This window comes from Anas acuta, chromosome 2 (genome assembly GCF_963932015.1).
Source record: "Anas acuta chromosome 2, bAnaAcu1.1, whole genome shotgun sequence".
In the NCBI taxonomy this organism is placed as follows: Eukaryota; Metazoa; Chordata; class Aves; order Anseriformes; family Anatidae; genus Anas; species Anas acuta.
Genome location: NC_088980.1, coordinates 21,036,876 through 21,052,149, shown reverse-complemented (window position 1 = coordinate 21,052,149; position 15,274 = coordinate 21,036,876). Strand labels below are relative to the sequence as shown.

Here is a 15,274-nt window from a genome sequence, read left to right as displayed (position 1 = left end):
TCATTTTTCTGTGACTTGTCAACATTTTTGTTTTTGTTTTTTTTTAACTCAGAAAAAGTATTCTGTCACTGCTCCCATTTGAACTGATGTGATGCCATTTGAGGTAGTTGAGGCAGCTTGCACTTGCTGGCACTGAACATTTCAAATCCATCTCATTAGCTCTAGGCAGTCACTTGATCAGATTATGGAAAGTCTGGCAGGAGCTTTGAGTGACCATGAGCTGGCAAGGGCCTTATCCAGATAGTGCTGGTTAGCTGAGGAAGCCAATCAAAGTAAATGATAACAATTTTCTGACAGTCTCTTTTTCTTTTTCCACCTTTCAGTTTATATAACATGCAAAATTTAGCACTTGAGGAGAATACAAATAGCTGTATCACTCATTTACCCTCTAAGGGTTCATTCCTACTCAACCTTTCATGCCAGCCTGTTCATTTAATTTCAGTTAAAAACATTTGTCCTTTCTTTCATGCTGCTTCAAAATGTTGGAGAAGCCTTCCCTAGACATTTGAAAATCAGCCTCATGGATTAGTTTAAAACAGTTCTAAATTTCCTTCTTTTTAATGTACAAGTCGTTATATTTAACATCATTGTGTTACTGTTTCTTCCTGCTCCTCAAATGTCTGTACTAGCCTTTTGAATATTTCTTTATTATCTGCTAACCTCCTTTTTTGGAGGTGCTATCTCTTTGACCTCCATGTAAAGCCAAAATGATTCACTGAAAATATTAACATTTGTATTGTCTTAATGATAATAACTAACTAGAAGTTCATTTAAAAACACATTTCACAAGAAACCCCAAATTAGAAGGCTTAATTTGTTCATAAAGCTATCATTTTTAATGTTAGAGAATGGAAAAAATATCTTTCACTAGCTTGGTAGTATTTTGTCTTTTAGTGGTGTTTCCCAAGTTTTAGTTATTCTAGGATTAGATCTCTTCTTACATCTTCAAGTTAAGGTAGCGTGGAAGTATTTTTGTTTGTTTATTTGTTTTAGACATAGTTAAGAAGTTAGGATTATTATTATTATTATTATAGTTGCAGACACGCCAAGAATCATAAAATTAGATTGTTGCGGTTTGACTAAGGACTAAGCTCACTCAGAATGTATAAGAAGGAGAGTGATAAAAATTGCTGCCTGACTAGTCATCATTAAGTAAACACATCATGCAATAAACACTATTTTAAAATCATAGATGTGGTAATGAGAAAGGGGAAGACTATCAGCCACAAAAGAAAGTAAAATCCAGTGTGTGTGTGTTGAAGTAAATTTAACAGCTAATGTATATGGTATGCTTTTGTATTCACTGCATTTTCTTATGGGAACTGTAAACAAAGTCATATTTGCAGAATATAAAATATTACTGGGTTTCAATTTCAGATAAATTTGACTTGGACATGCTTACGTTTCTTCTATTCCCCAAATATTTCTCCCTCTCCCACCCCTCCATAAAAGGCAACTTAGACTCATGTTGAGAAAAAAACAAAACAAAACAAAACAAAACAAAACAAAAAAAAAAAACAGAAGTTTTTGGTTATCATCTAAAGTACTGCCATGACAAAGTATTCTAATCATTTGGGAGAAGGGGACAGAGGGGCAACAAAATGATTTTTCCTGTGTTGAAAGTAGAGATTTTATGGTTGGATTATGTAGCTTTTTTTTTTTTTTTTTTTTTTTGAGAATACATGTAGATGCACAGCAATTTCAGTAAGAGTTGTGGTACTGCTTTTTTAAGGGATGCTTCTGGATGCTCTGGGTAGTCATGATGAATTTTAGGAAGAGTTAGAAACATAGATGCATTTATCTACTTCAGAAACAATTGAAACTTCAATAATAATTTCTGCTTTTTCATATTCTCGGCCTTAAGAATTCAAGAAACATATATGCAAAACCTGTATTATTATTAATAATTTCCAAACTTAACTTAAAAAAAAAAAAAAAGAAAGAAAGAAAAAAGTAAAGTATATAGAATTTAAGTGAACTGTGGCTTTCATACCGATATTAATTTATGTATGGGTCTCCCATAAGAGAAGAAAATGATAATTAAAATATAGAGAATTAATTGTTATGTGTATGTATACAACTGCTATATTATTCTTTCTAGCTTTAGATTAGTTGCTTTGAACAAGTAATTCTTTTTTATGGTAATGTTCAGTATGTCTTGACTTCCAAAAGCTTTTTTCTTCCCAGTATTTGTTAGTATTGCTATATTATTGCTAATGGCTTTGTTAAAATCACTGTAAGCAGTCCTGATGTGAAGAGTTGCATAGTCCGCATTGTTTGTTGGACTGATAAATTGCTTTTGGACTGTGAAATGGTTATGAGGATACTTCCTTATGTGTCTCTGTGAACTACCAACTTCTGTCATCCTGCTAAAAATAGCTTATTGCCTATATGACTGCTTGTTAGGATGTAAAACAAAGCTTACATGTAGGTTTGGGTGTATAGATGAGGTCCCTACATCCACAGTTTCCTATTTTTAATTATATTAGTCTGATTGCATATATTTTTAAGATCCTGTGAGCATCTGCAGATCCAGCTGAGATGAGTTAGTAGCCATACATTTTCTCTCTAACTGTGGCTTTACATCAAAATTACATTGGGCTTAGAGAGGCCAGTCAACCCACTGGTGTACATGGGAGCTGCTGCTGGTTGTTAGATGGTCTGGGGAAAGAAAAAAAAAAAAAGGAGAGAGAGACAAAATATGCTAAATATGCATTTATATCCCCCAAAATGCATAGATACTTAACACTTACTGATTTATTTATTTATTCAGAGTTGGACAGAATACTTGAAAAGGTACTTGACATTGGCAGGTGTTAGTTGCATAAATCAAGTTGTGGCCAGTTTTTGGCTTCTAAAAGTTAACTTTTTTTGGTTACTTTATTTACTTGATAGCAGCACTGAGTACTTCTTTCTGATGTGGGCAGATCTTCATTATCTTTAGCTAGAAGAAAACTCCTGACTGTTCAGCTAGTTTAGGTTCTTGATGCCATTTTACCTACATACAGATAGCATCCTTGGCATCTTCACTATCAAGCTGGGGAGCCAAACTAATCTCCAAGAGGCACAACCTTCTTTTCCTTTACTTTTTTGAAGATGCTTAACCCTTTTCTTGGCCATCTTGACACAGCCTACATAAAAGTGGGATAGAAATATCATGTAGTATATGTAATTTTTCCATTGTAGATTTTAATAATAAATTCAGTCATGAAACTCAAATGAAAAATATATACTTTTAAAAAGTAATATACTGGTTCCCTTTTTAATTATGTTGAGCGTATTGTATATCCTATTTTCCAGCTAAGTGTTAGTGGTGAAAGAGTTAAGTTTGTGTCAGTGTTTAAAAAAAAAAAAAAAAAAAAAGTAAGTGAATCATGTATTCATCTGACCGGAGATGTACAGTTCTGGAGATGTTTGAGACTCTTAGACCACTGCCATAAAGTACTAAAAGATTTAATTTTAAGATATAATATTGCTATTAAGCCTTTTCAGTACTGGAATATTCAGTCACTCCCAGAAGGACAGTGATGCCTGCCTAAATGATGACCTGTGACCATAAACAGGTTAATTGAATCTGACCTGATTTCAGATGTATGCCCTTATTGCTTTAAGGATAATAATTTTTCATGATTTTTATATTTGCCAAAACATTATCTCAATTATCCAAGTATTTAATTAGCTCTGTTAGTGTTTTAGGGAAGAAAAAAAAAAAAATAAAAAGGGTGGTGCTGGTTTGGGGGGGGGGGTGTTACTCACAAAGTATAAGTATATATTCTGAGTTTTGATCTTCTCTCAAGTTCTTTTTGTATCAGCAGAAGAGCCTATGCCTCTGATGTGAATCAGGTAGTAAGGACACTCATCAGTCCTGCCTACAATTCATGTGAAACACGTATTGCCAGACAAAGCATCTGACTATTTGGAGGGTGGTTCTGTAGTCCTGAGAATCCAGAGTGAATTAAAGTCTAGACTTCGTCATTTTTTCAGGCTGTTGGGAAGGGATAAATAACAAATCAGATATGCCCAAAATAGAACAGAGGTAACACTGAAGCAAGGATGCTCTTCCTAGGCTGTGCATTGGGAAAAAAGCTGTAGTAGCAGCAGCAGCAATAACAACAGCAGCAGCGGCAGCAGCAGCAGCAAGAGACCTTCGGAAAGCAGTGTGTTGCAGTAGTCTGAGATATAAAGATCCTGTTACATCTCTGTCTTTCCTAAGTTCAGAATGGTTGATACAAACCTTACGCCACATGTAGTAAAAGATGTATATGAACTCGGAATTTGCTTTGTAATAACTGGATGCTGAGGAAATAAAGACGTGCCTCTGTTTTTGTTGTCGTTTTTTTTTTTCTGCTTTTTTTTTTTTTTTTTTCATCTGAAAAAGAAGAGCTTGATTTACTCAGAGAAAGTAAGTTTCATCCGTCTTCAAGATAATTTAAAAGGACAGCTTTGGAGATGGAGGGTGACTGCTTTTCTACCTGTTTCCTTGCACCTGGGGCTGAAAAGTGAGGAGAGATGGACAGTGTCTCAGAGGAGACAGGAGTGACCGAAGCTTGGTGAAACCATACACTGATTGTTGCCTGCTGTCCTCTTCATGCAGTGCTGTGGGCTGGTGCACCGACGGCGAGTACGGGTTTCCTATGTAAGTTTTTATTTGTATTGGAATGATGCTAACCTGTATGTTCAACTCCTAATATATTAGATGGTGTGGTATGTCTCAGTCAGGTATTTTAATGTATATCTGAGTGACCAATTGGTGCACTAAGCATCTGTGAAATAAGTGTTTACAGCACAGAGACACAAGAATTATTTTCACAGGTATGAGTGTCATCTATTTTTTCAGAACTTGTTCGTAACAAGGATTAATTTTATTTCAAAATAACCTGAAGTGTTAACAGACTGCAAGTCTGACCCTTCTGACTTTTTGTTTGTTTGTTTAACCGCGTATTTTTTCTTTGTAATAACCTGTGTAAGTGGAGTCATTAGAATAGGTCATCTGTGTTTACCCATATATGATAACTGAAAATCAATGTAAGTTATAAAGAATGATAGGCTGGCACACACACACACACAAAATGTACAAAAGACCATGAGTAACATAAAAATCCTGTTGTGAGGTAGTTCTTTTGAAAAAGAGCAGTAGCACAGTGGCAGAGGTATGGCCTGATGCTTTGCATGGTTTGTTTGCTTTCCAGAACAGGGTATTTCAATACTCTGGTGTGATAAGACTGCTCTGTATTGCAAAATGGCTGTCTCTAATAAATTCCACAAGGAAGGCTAGCGCCAAAGCTTAAGTATTAGTAATGAAAAAGATTGGCTATTAGCTGAAATATGTCTGAACTATACTCAGCTGACATGATAATCTCCTAATTCATTTATGTTTTAACATTCTTTTTCTATTCTGCTATTCAATTGTCAGATAGATGTGATAAGAAGCAGGAGGTTCAAACGATGTGGCTAAGCTGCAAATTGAAATTGCTGAGTATTTGCAACAAGCAGCTTGTAGCATGTTGCACAAGAGCAAATGTATCAGGAGAAATAGTTCTGCTGTCAGGAGAAATACCCAGTGTGTTTCTCTGTCATATAGAAAGCTCTTATACAAAATGTTTAAAATGACCGCAGAACAAGCAGGGTCATAAATAGGTGTGATCTAAATCAAGATTTGCATAGGGGATTGATGGAGAGTAAAATTACTGGAAACACTTCGCTCCTGTGGATCATATTTCTGAGACGTAAACAATTGGAAAGGTGAATGTGGCCATAGTAGTTTTGCATGGCTAACTTGACTTTGGATATATTTTTTTCTTCCTGATGCAACAGATGATACTGTTCTGTAAAAAAAATAAATAAATAAAAAAAATAAAATAAAATCAGGCAGAAGAATGGAGATTAAAATGAGATTTTTGGCCAAGAGTAGAACATAAACAGCACAATATTTTGCATGAAATATGCACAATCAGATGTGTAGTTCATTTTAACAATCAATCAATATAAAATCAAAAGTTGGATGTTTGTTATACAGCTATTTATTTGATGTATAGCTAGTCCCGCTGTTAAGCAGAAATTGAAATATGAATAAATTAAAAGCACTTATTTGTTAGTTCTCAGGCCAGTGGAGGTTGGGCCATGTGAAAATAATGACATCTTGAGATGCATCACCCATCCTTTCATTTCTACTTATTACTTTTATTTAGCAGTAACACCAACCATTGTGAATAACATTATCTGGACAGAATAAAATATTTACCTGTTTGTAAAGTATGTTTCACAATCTGAAAGCGTCAGAATGCTCATTTGTAAACCACAATGACATCTACTCATATTTAGTCTCATACTAAACACATTAAAGTCCATGAACTCAAAACATCGCTTTTTGAATATTTGTGGGTAATGGGGAGAAACATGCTTGGTGATTGTCTTATAAAATACTTAGGTTTCTACTTTATTCATCATACTTGTTGTATAACAATTATTGTGCATATGCTGCTAGGCCTTGGGGGTATTCTGAGTATCTTTAGCACCATTTATTGCTAACTGTATACAGAAATGGTACTTTGTCTTGGTTAGGATAAGTGAAATAGAGTTTGCCCTTGATCTTTTTGGTCTTTACGTGAAAGATGACCGTGTTCTCAAATGACTTAATTACAATGGAGATTATCTCTGTTTTTTTGAATCCTTGATTATCCAAACCCGTTATTATTGAATTTTTTGGTGGTCCCCATGGAATTGGGCTAATTGAGGTTATATTGTAAGATTCTTTTGGGATGAAAGCACTGAAATTAAAGTGAGCTAAGATATGACCCTTTTTATTAATGTCTGGCTCACTGGGGAAAAACACCAGACTTGTATTCTGGGTTATTAGTTTACAGTTCTTAAGTTGGCTATGGTTGGAGTGGTGAATGATCCAGCTTAGAAGATTTTGGTTTATTTTAGAGGGTGGTTAGGCATTCTTTAGGCATTCAGAAATGTAGGATCAAGTCTAACTATTGTTTTATGACTAATTCAGCTCTTGCTGGCCCAGACCCTATAAAGTTGGGCAGATTTTGGGCATAATCAATCCTTTTGATTGGCTTTTCAGAAACGGACAGATAACTGCAATTAGTTATGTTGTTTCACATTGTTTGGAGGAACAGCATTATGGTAGGAGGAGATGGTTGTATTCTTACATGGCTCCTTTCTGTGGTCTCCATGTTAGACTAATGCACAACGAGATTAGTCCTGCACCTATGTGCAGAGATAAAATTGAAGGCCTGAGTAGAATGTATCCATCCTCAACTTCTGTTCACTCAACACCACCAAAACATGATGTGCGGACAACACAACATTGACAAGATTAAATCAGTGTTAGGTGTCCTGGGGCTTTCCTGCTCTTTCTTCTGCTTAGCTCCATGTACAACCTGCATCCACATGTTTACAGTCTTTCTGTTCCTGTTTTGACAATTTCTCACTGTGGGTCAATAACCAGAGCATGGGGGAAGCTGTCATCCATTTAATACTCTGTGGCATAATCTGCAGCTCCTAAAGGTAGGGTGTGTCATGTGGACATTATAGCTGTGTGTAAACACTCAATTCAAGAAATAAAAACTCTTATACTGAACATTTTCATGGTGAAATATGGAGATAATTCTGAATAACATCTTAACATTATGCCTTTAGTTGTGTCTTTGAGGTGGGACAATGACATTTATGTTGGATATTGGGAGAAATTTCTATACTGAAAGAATTGTGCAGCTGTAGTTGAAAGAGTTGTGCAGTTGTGCATTTGGAATAGGCTACTCAGGGAAGTGGTTGAGTCACCAGCCCTGGAGGTCTCCAAGAAATGTGTAAATTTTGAACTAAGTAGCATGGTTTAGCACTGAGCTAAGTACTAAGTTAAAGGCTGGACTAGATGACCTTAAAGGTCTTTTCCTGCCTGAATGATTACAGAATCACAGAATTTCTAGGTTGGAAGAGACCTCAAGATCATCGAGTCCAGCCTCTGACCTAACACTAACAGTCCCCACTAAACCATATCCCTAAGCTCTACTATGAATCTAAATGGGATCCATTTTAGGTAGTATGGAGGAGCAGTTGCATGGAACTTCTCCAGCAGACAATCTCATCTCCTTCAGGAGCATGGAGTCTAAAACATTAGTACTAATTATATGTTGCCTAAAAATGTTTTCACAACTCTCACTGCCAGCATGTTGGTGAGCATCTAACTGCACTGAAACCTAAAGACTAGCTAGTATATTCTAGCTTTCAAACATTAGTCCAGTCTGCCCATCTGTTGCTCCAGCCTTCAGGAGAAGTTGCAATCTGGTGGAAGTTACTTAAAAATCCTGAGCTGTCTTCAGCACTCAGCTGTTCTCCTAGAAAGGCACCATGAAGGCTGTTCAAATGCAGAGTCCAAGATGTTTTCTGCACATTTCTGGATAGGTTGACTAGTTGTCAACCAATTTGCTTTGCCTTTCTGTACATATTCTATCCTTTTTCTGCTGCGAGAGTGGTCTTATTTCCAGTGGTACAACATTCCTGTCCTACAGAAAAAGAAATGCTCATCAGGCAACAAGGTAGTAGTTGAGTATAAACTGGCATGTGAAAACACTGATAGGTATAGGAGAAGGGTCTGCATACTTTCTTGAAAAGTTCTTCAAAATGGTGAACTTGGAAGTGATGCAATGCATAGGTGGAAGCTACCTACTGGATCATATAAGACTGGCAAATCCAAATGCACAGAACACATTACTATGCTACAAAGCATACCTGGGCTGCCTGGATTCTCAGAGGGCATTTGATGCCACTCTTAGAACTGTACAACAATTAGGGGATTGTAGCCAGGGATGACCAACATTTTTTTCTGGATAGACAAGCCACAGGCTGGACTCCAGTTGTATTTTTAATAACAGCTTAAAATCCTCTGTTTTCTATTCTTCCCAATGTTATATTTAATACTTATTCAGTAATACTTTGAAAAGTAGTAGTTTGAAAACTCATCTTGTTCACTTTTTTATTTTATTTTATTTATTTTTTTAGAATTATAAAATGAGATTTTTGCTTAGCTGAAAGGAGCATTCAGAATAAGTTTGAGTAGATGTTTTATAGATTTTTCTCAGATACAGAACTAATTTGATAAAGGATGGAGATGATGTCTGGAAGGCAAATACTCATTATTATGACTAAAATCCTTTCCAAAAAACTGTTACATCTTGATATTAAACCAACCAACCAAAACTAAACAACCTTAAAAAATGCATTCCAAAACAATAGAAACTTTATTGAAAGATTGGAAGTGAAATTTATGATATGGCTTGCACTGTGTGTTTTAGTTTAATGTAATTAAGGAGCTTAGTACTGTTGTGTTTTAAGATGCTTCTTTTCTAATGGTGGGGACTGTAATTGGAGAGCATTCTGCCTGCAGCAGCAAGCAGGATCCAGACAGCAGGCTTTTTGTGCCTGTGTCTGGAGGATATGTTAGACCTCCTGAGGGAATGTTCTCTTTTGGTTTTGTTAGGTTTTGACTAGTGTTTTTTGTCTGTTCCCTTGATACTGTAATCTTATCCATCTATCACTTAATCACGTTTCTCAACAGACCACTCTTTATCATAGCAGATTCTGTCCTTCTCCTTCCTTTTGTTCACTGCCTCTATATCTCTTCTTCACTGCTGATTTATAGTGGTTTTGGTTTTTTTTCCACATTTAACTACTTTTTTTTTTTTTTTTTTTTTTTTTTTTTTCACTACCAAACACTCTCTGTGATTTTGACAAGCAGAAACCTTGCTTCACGTTTGCAAAATTTTCTGTTGACATTAGTCAGAGTCTTGTATTTTCTCTTCACGGGACTGCACCTGCCAGGGCTAATCTGTGACCCTTTCTGCTCTCATACCATCCACCTTAGCCTTCCATCTATCCCACTCTTCTCTGTTGCTCCTGTAGTGGAAACCACATCTATTCTCAAGCAGAAGTTGCAGGCTATGGCAGTTATTATTATGAAGATTTTCCTCCATGTTTCTTTTCTATGTGTATTATAGAAAGAATACCAAACTGTTGGGAAGGAGGAAAGGGAGAACAGAGAAATAGTGGTTTTCGGATAGATAATGAGACTGAAGTGACATCTTTTATCATTACCATGGAATATCTACACCTTAAAGGAGTTGGCTGGACTAGCAAAAATAGCTTTAGCTTTTTATGCGATTGGATTATCTTTCGTTCTGTGTGGGTCTGACTGACATAAAACTGTCTGGGAGCAATTTATAATCTCTGGATTCGAGGGAAAGTGTGCATTTTAAATATCTATTGGAAGTTCTTTAGCTTTATTTTTTTTTTTCTGCAGCCTACTTTTATAATATTTTACTTTGGTAATATGGGAAGAAAACAGTAAATGAATACATTGGAGTAAACTGGTGTGGAAATATTTAAAGGGAAAATGATGTGAACCAAGACTCTGTGTGCCAGACATTGTATACTAGCCAGAACAAGGACAAACGTTGCACTGTCCAAATTAAATGGAAATAAGTGTCCTTCATAAGTGTGAACCCCAACCCTCCCACCTCCATTTACATAAAGATGTCTGCAAGACTGTTATGGTCATGTTGTGGATTATTACTGAAGCTAAACTGTTTTTGTTGTAGCTCCAATTCTTTCAAGTGAAATTTCACACACCTTTTCCAATTAGCTTTTTGTTGTTATTATTTTTTAATCTATTTTATGTGTTAGGTGGTCATAATTTCTTATTTTTGACTCCTGTGGCTGCATTTAAATGACTGTTCCATTTTTCCAGCTTAGAGTTGAACAAAATAAGAATACATTTTCCTGTCCCCCTTCTTTAAATTCTTCTTTCTGCATTCCCAAGGTACGACCTTTGAATTTAATTTACTAGTGAAATGAGCTTCTTTTGAAAAACTTCTTACATTTACGAGTATTAAATGGAACATTTATAGCTCATTATGCATTCTGAAGTAAAATTATATAACAATATAGCTGATAGATAAAATATTGTGACAATAAGGGCCTGCTCTCTTTCATTCTGCATGTAACATAACTGTGCTTGAATAATAGATTAAAAATGTTTAAAATGTCAAGTCAGCAGCAATATCATAGTTTTAAATACACTGAAATAGAGAACTCCTCTTTACTTATGTTCCTCTATCCTCATCTGTTAAAGATTAATTCATATTTCTACTAGTAATACTATAACTTACTGCTAAACTGGATCATCCCTCCACTAATTTGGAAATATAAAAGTAATGACATTGTTTGCATTGCTCCTGGCAATCTGTGTTACATTCTTGATGATAATTTACCAATTTGCAGCTCTAAGTCATACACTTATAATATAGTATAGTATTGTGTGCTCTACTGCTAGTGTCTAGAGATAACAAGTGGGAATCAGGATATGTAACCTCTGTCTCTAGACCTGTCAGTGATTCATCCCGTGACTGGGGACAAACCAGGTAAAAAGAGGCCCGAGGTGACAACTTTCCATAAAGCTGTGATTCTTTGACGGAAGGAGAATCCTGCTACTTAAGTATATGTGTAGAAGTACACTGTTGTATACAAAACCTGAATAAATGAGTATTAAAAATGGACACAAGTATTTTAAGAGATTGTTACAAGTAAGATGTAAGCCCTTTTCATCCTTCCTAGCTGCACAGTACCTCTTTACAGCTCGAAATCTGTTTACCCTCTGTCTTTTCCCCCACACTCTACACAGTGGGTTTTGGTAAAAATACTTACTTGGGAAAAATATTTTTCACCTTTCTTCTTAGCCATTAATTGCTTTTTACTTATTTATTTATACTCTCCTGCTTTTGCCCTGCTTCTATTGGCTATGATTTTTTTTTTTTTTTTTTTGTCTTTTATCTATTTTGTCATTCTCTTGTTCCCTGCTTCCTGATTTCAGTTGTGGAGGAAAAACATAAGTATTCTTGCCAATTTTAATACTTTTTTTTTTTTTTTTTTTGATAAGTTGGCATTCCAAAACAATTTTATGAGGCTGTGAAGAAATGATAAATCAGCTGTCTTATAATGCTTATTGAGTCTCCTGACTTCTCTGAGGACAGATGCCATCTTTAATGTCTTTGCTGATATCTTTATATCAAATCAGAATAGCAAAGTGAATAAATTACTAAAGGGAAATGAGAGAAAAATAAATAAATAATACTTTTAGATTTGAATCGTAAAATAGATTTGGTAAAGTGTTGAACACAGCAAGGCTGCTTCTATGAGTAGAAATGTATCTGCAAGAGTCTTGAAATCATTCTGATACGATCAAATATCCCCTTCCAGCAGGGATGTTGAAAGAAAAAGTAACTGTTGGCTAGTGAATGAGAGAAGAAATGCAGAGAGTCAGGGTATGGGAACGAGCAGATTAAGATGACTGGAAAGAGATCAGTTCGTTCTTCTTCATAAGAGCTGAAAGAACATTTTGTTTAACTAATGGCTTAACACTGAACTTTTATGTATAGTAGAAAAAGAAACTTTCTACTTTTGTGGAATCTTTTAAATGTTTGATAGTGAAGGCAAGAAGAAACGAAATTAGGGCTGAGAGTTTTGATTTGCATTGATTTGAACTGTTCATAGGACTATGACATGCGGCTCTTTATCCCAGCTGTGCTGTGTTAATAATTTTTGCCTATTCTTTATTTAAAACCTACTAGTCATCAGAGACTAGTAGTTTTTACACACGCTTCCTCTAGATGGAACCACACTGCTGCTTCACTTGACTGAAATACTGTAACAGCTGAAGAAAATGCTGCAACATGTACTTACAGTTGTGCATCTATGTTGAAGTGCACATGCCTGGCTTGGAGCATACAGTGTGGCATTAGAGGCATGATGCAAAAGAAGGAATACTCTTGGGTTTTGCATTGCTTCTGGAAATAAATAATTTAAAGGTAGTATTTGCAAATTTTGATCTATTATAGAGTAGTGAACATGATTATCTTTATGGGAATATTGCCCTCCTTATTCTGCATCTGGCAAAATGCAGTCAGATTCTTCATACTGTCCCTGGTTTCTGTAAACTCTATTTCAGAGTTTATAACCAGACTGTTAGCAATAACATTCACCATCCTCACATTTTATAACCCTTTCTGCTTGTGGGCTTCTGCACAGAACCAGGTCTACTATACCAGGCATTGCTTCATTTGAACATCTTGCTTCTTTTATTTTTTCTCTATTTCCTTTTTTTTTTTTTTTAAACCAGTAACTGTTCTTGTTAATATAGCTTCCATTTTCTTTACTAATGTTTTTTTTTTTTTTTCCCGTATTTGTGATTATGTGTTTTTTTCAGTAAGTTGCATATGTTTGTTTTCATCTGACTTTGAAATAGTGAAGGATGTTCAACTCATATCTTCCTAGTTGTAAATGTGAGTTAAATGTATTACATAGTATGCTTTCCATGTGTTTTTATTGAATTAATTTGGCGGCCCAAGATTTTACTGAAACTGGATCCTTTACTATTTCTAAGAGAAGCATTTTTGAACAAGTAGCCCATTGCGGGCCATTTAAAAGATTCAGAAAATAAACTAGTTTGGTTAGTTATCTGCCTAATCAGAATTAAAAGTAGTAAATGATTACCCAAAAGAGAAGAAAAGAAAAAAAGTCTACTAGAGTTAATCTCATGTTTTTAGTCCTCCTGTTCTCCTGGAACACTGAAGATATTCCAAAATAGTGTGGCCCCACATAAAACCATCACCAGTAAATAAATATAAGAAGGTGGTTCTTGGGCCCCAGCAGTTAAAGAAAGAAAGGCTTAGTCATATGATTGCTTTAGGACAGTATAAATTGATTGATGTTGCGATTGATGTTACCCTATTTGTTTTGTGAGCCAAAAGAAATGAAGCAATGGATTATCATCTATTTCATTGAATCTCTATTACCACATAATAATATTGAAATAACAAGTGATTAAATGTTGTTACAGGCTATAGATTTGTAGAAAATAAAATACTATTTAGCAGTGATATAACTACTATTCATGCATCTTTACTTTTCCAACTTTTGGTAAAAAAAAAAAATATATATACCTAAGGAATGCCAATATTCATATATCATTATATTATAAAAACTCATCCAAAAATGTTCAAACGTGGGGCTAGAAGTGAGTGTAGTCTAGACTCTGTTTGTGTGAAATAATAAAACTCTTCAAATGAAGACAACTAGAGAAAGGATAAAGAAACATTTGGAAAGGATGCCAAACAAGAATTCAGGAGACACTGAGAAGGAATGTCATGTACAGAAAAACTAAATGAAGAGAGGTCACATATGTGGATCCTTCTGGTATGAAAGAAATTATTACTATTTTTATGAGTTCATTTCATTTAAGATATATGTATTATATATTTACAAGAAGTACAACAATTCAAGTAATGTGGACTACTGATTTATTTTTTTTACACTTTTTAGTTAAATGATATTGTCTAAAAACTGCTGGTGGTCATTAAGTATTGCCATGTTTGATATACTGAGCCAGCTGTATGCCATGATTCATTAATCCCATCTATATGCATTTCATTAATCAGTTTAACAAGTAATGCAATATTTGGCTATTTTTACTAATAGTTGACCTATACATATGATAATGTATTTGTGTGGATTATGTATAAACTGAAATACAAACCTTAGGAGAAGACACAAAGTCATCAAATGGCAGGAGAAGGAAATAAATGTTTCCCTGAGTGAGGCAAAGAAATGCTCATTAAACCAGGCAACTACATGAGATGATATCTCTGAGAAGGAGATATTTACATCTCAGAGGAAATGAAACAGCATTTATTTTAATAAGAAGAATGACCATGCAGTTCTGTAGATCAAGAGGCAATAAATTCTCATTTACAAAGATGGAAGGGGGTTTCAATGATTGGAGTGGTTATGGAAGCTAAGTTCTTCACCAAAAAGAGGTGCTCAGTGAGGGCTGTGACCTGAGGGCTAAGAGATACAGAAAGAGGAAGAGTGGAGTAGAAACACAGGAAAGTCTGTGGAAGGTTTGCTGGAGAAAAAATGTCTTCATAAATGTTTTTAACTGTTGTTTGCTTCCAAAGTTGTAAGGAAGAATTTTTCTATTTGTTTTTACCTTAGCCTGGCTTGTATTAGCTGTTGGAAAGTGCCTTAGTCAAAGCATGGGCAAACTCAAGCCTATCATGAGTCAAACATCCCAATGTATTTACCACGTATTTTGAAATATATTCTCTTTGTCCAAAATATCCAGATTGTGCAAGAATAATAAAAGTGTGCCCTAGAAAAGCTGCCGGACAGTAAGTGTGTCCCAGAATCAAGCGGGTCTGCAAGTCCCAGGTGC

The 15,274-nt window shown here is 35.2% G+C and overlaps 1 protein-coding gene across 4 annotated transcripts in view; it reads left to right on the top strand.

The window, feature by feature from the left end:
- The window catches only part of CACNB2 (calcium voltage-gated channel auxiliary subunit beta 2), a 241,378-nt gene that overhangs the window by 65,099 nt on the left and 161,005 nt on the right, over nt 1-15,274 (top strand). The gene's annotated exons all lie outside the window — the stretch shown is intronic.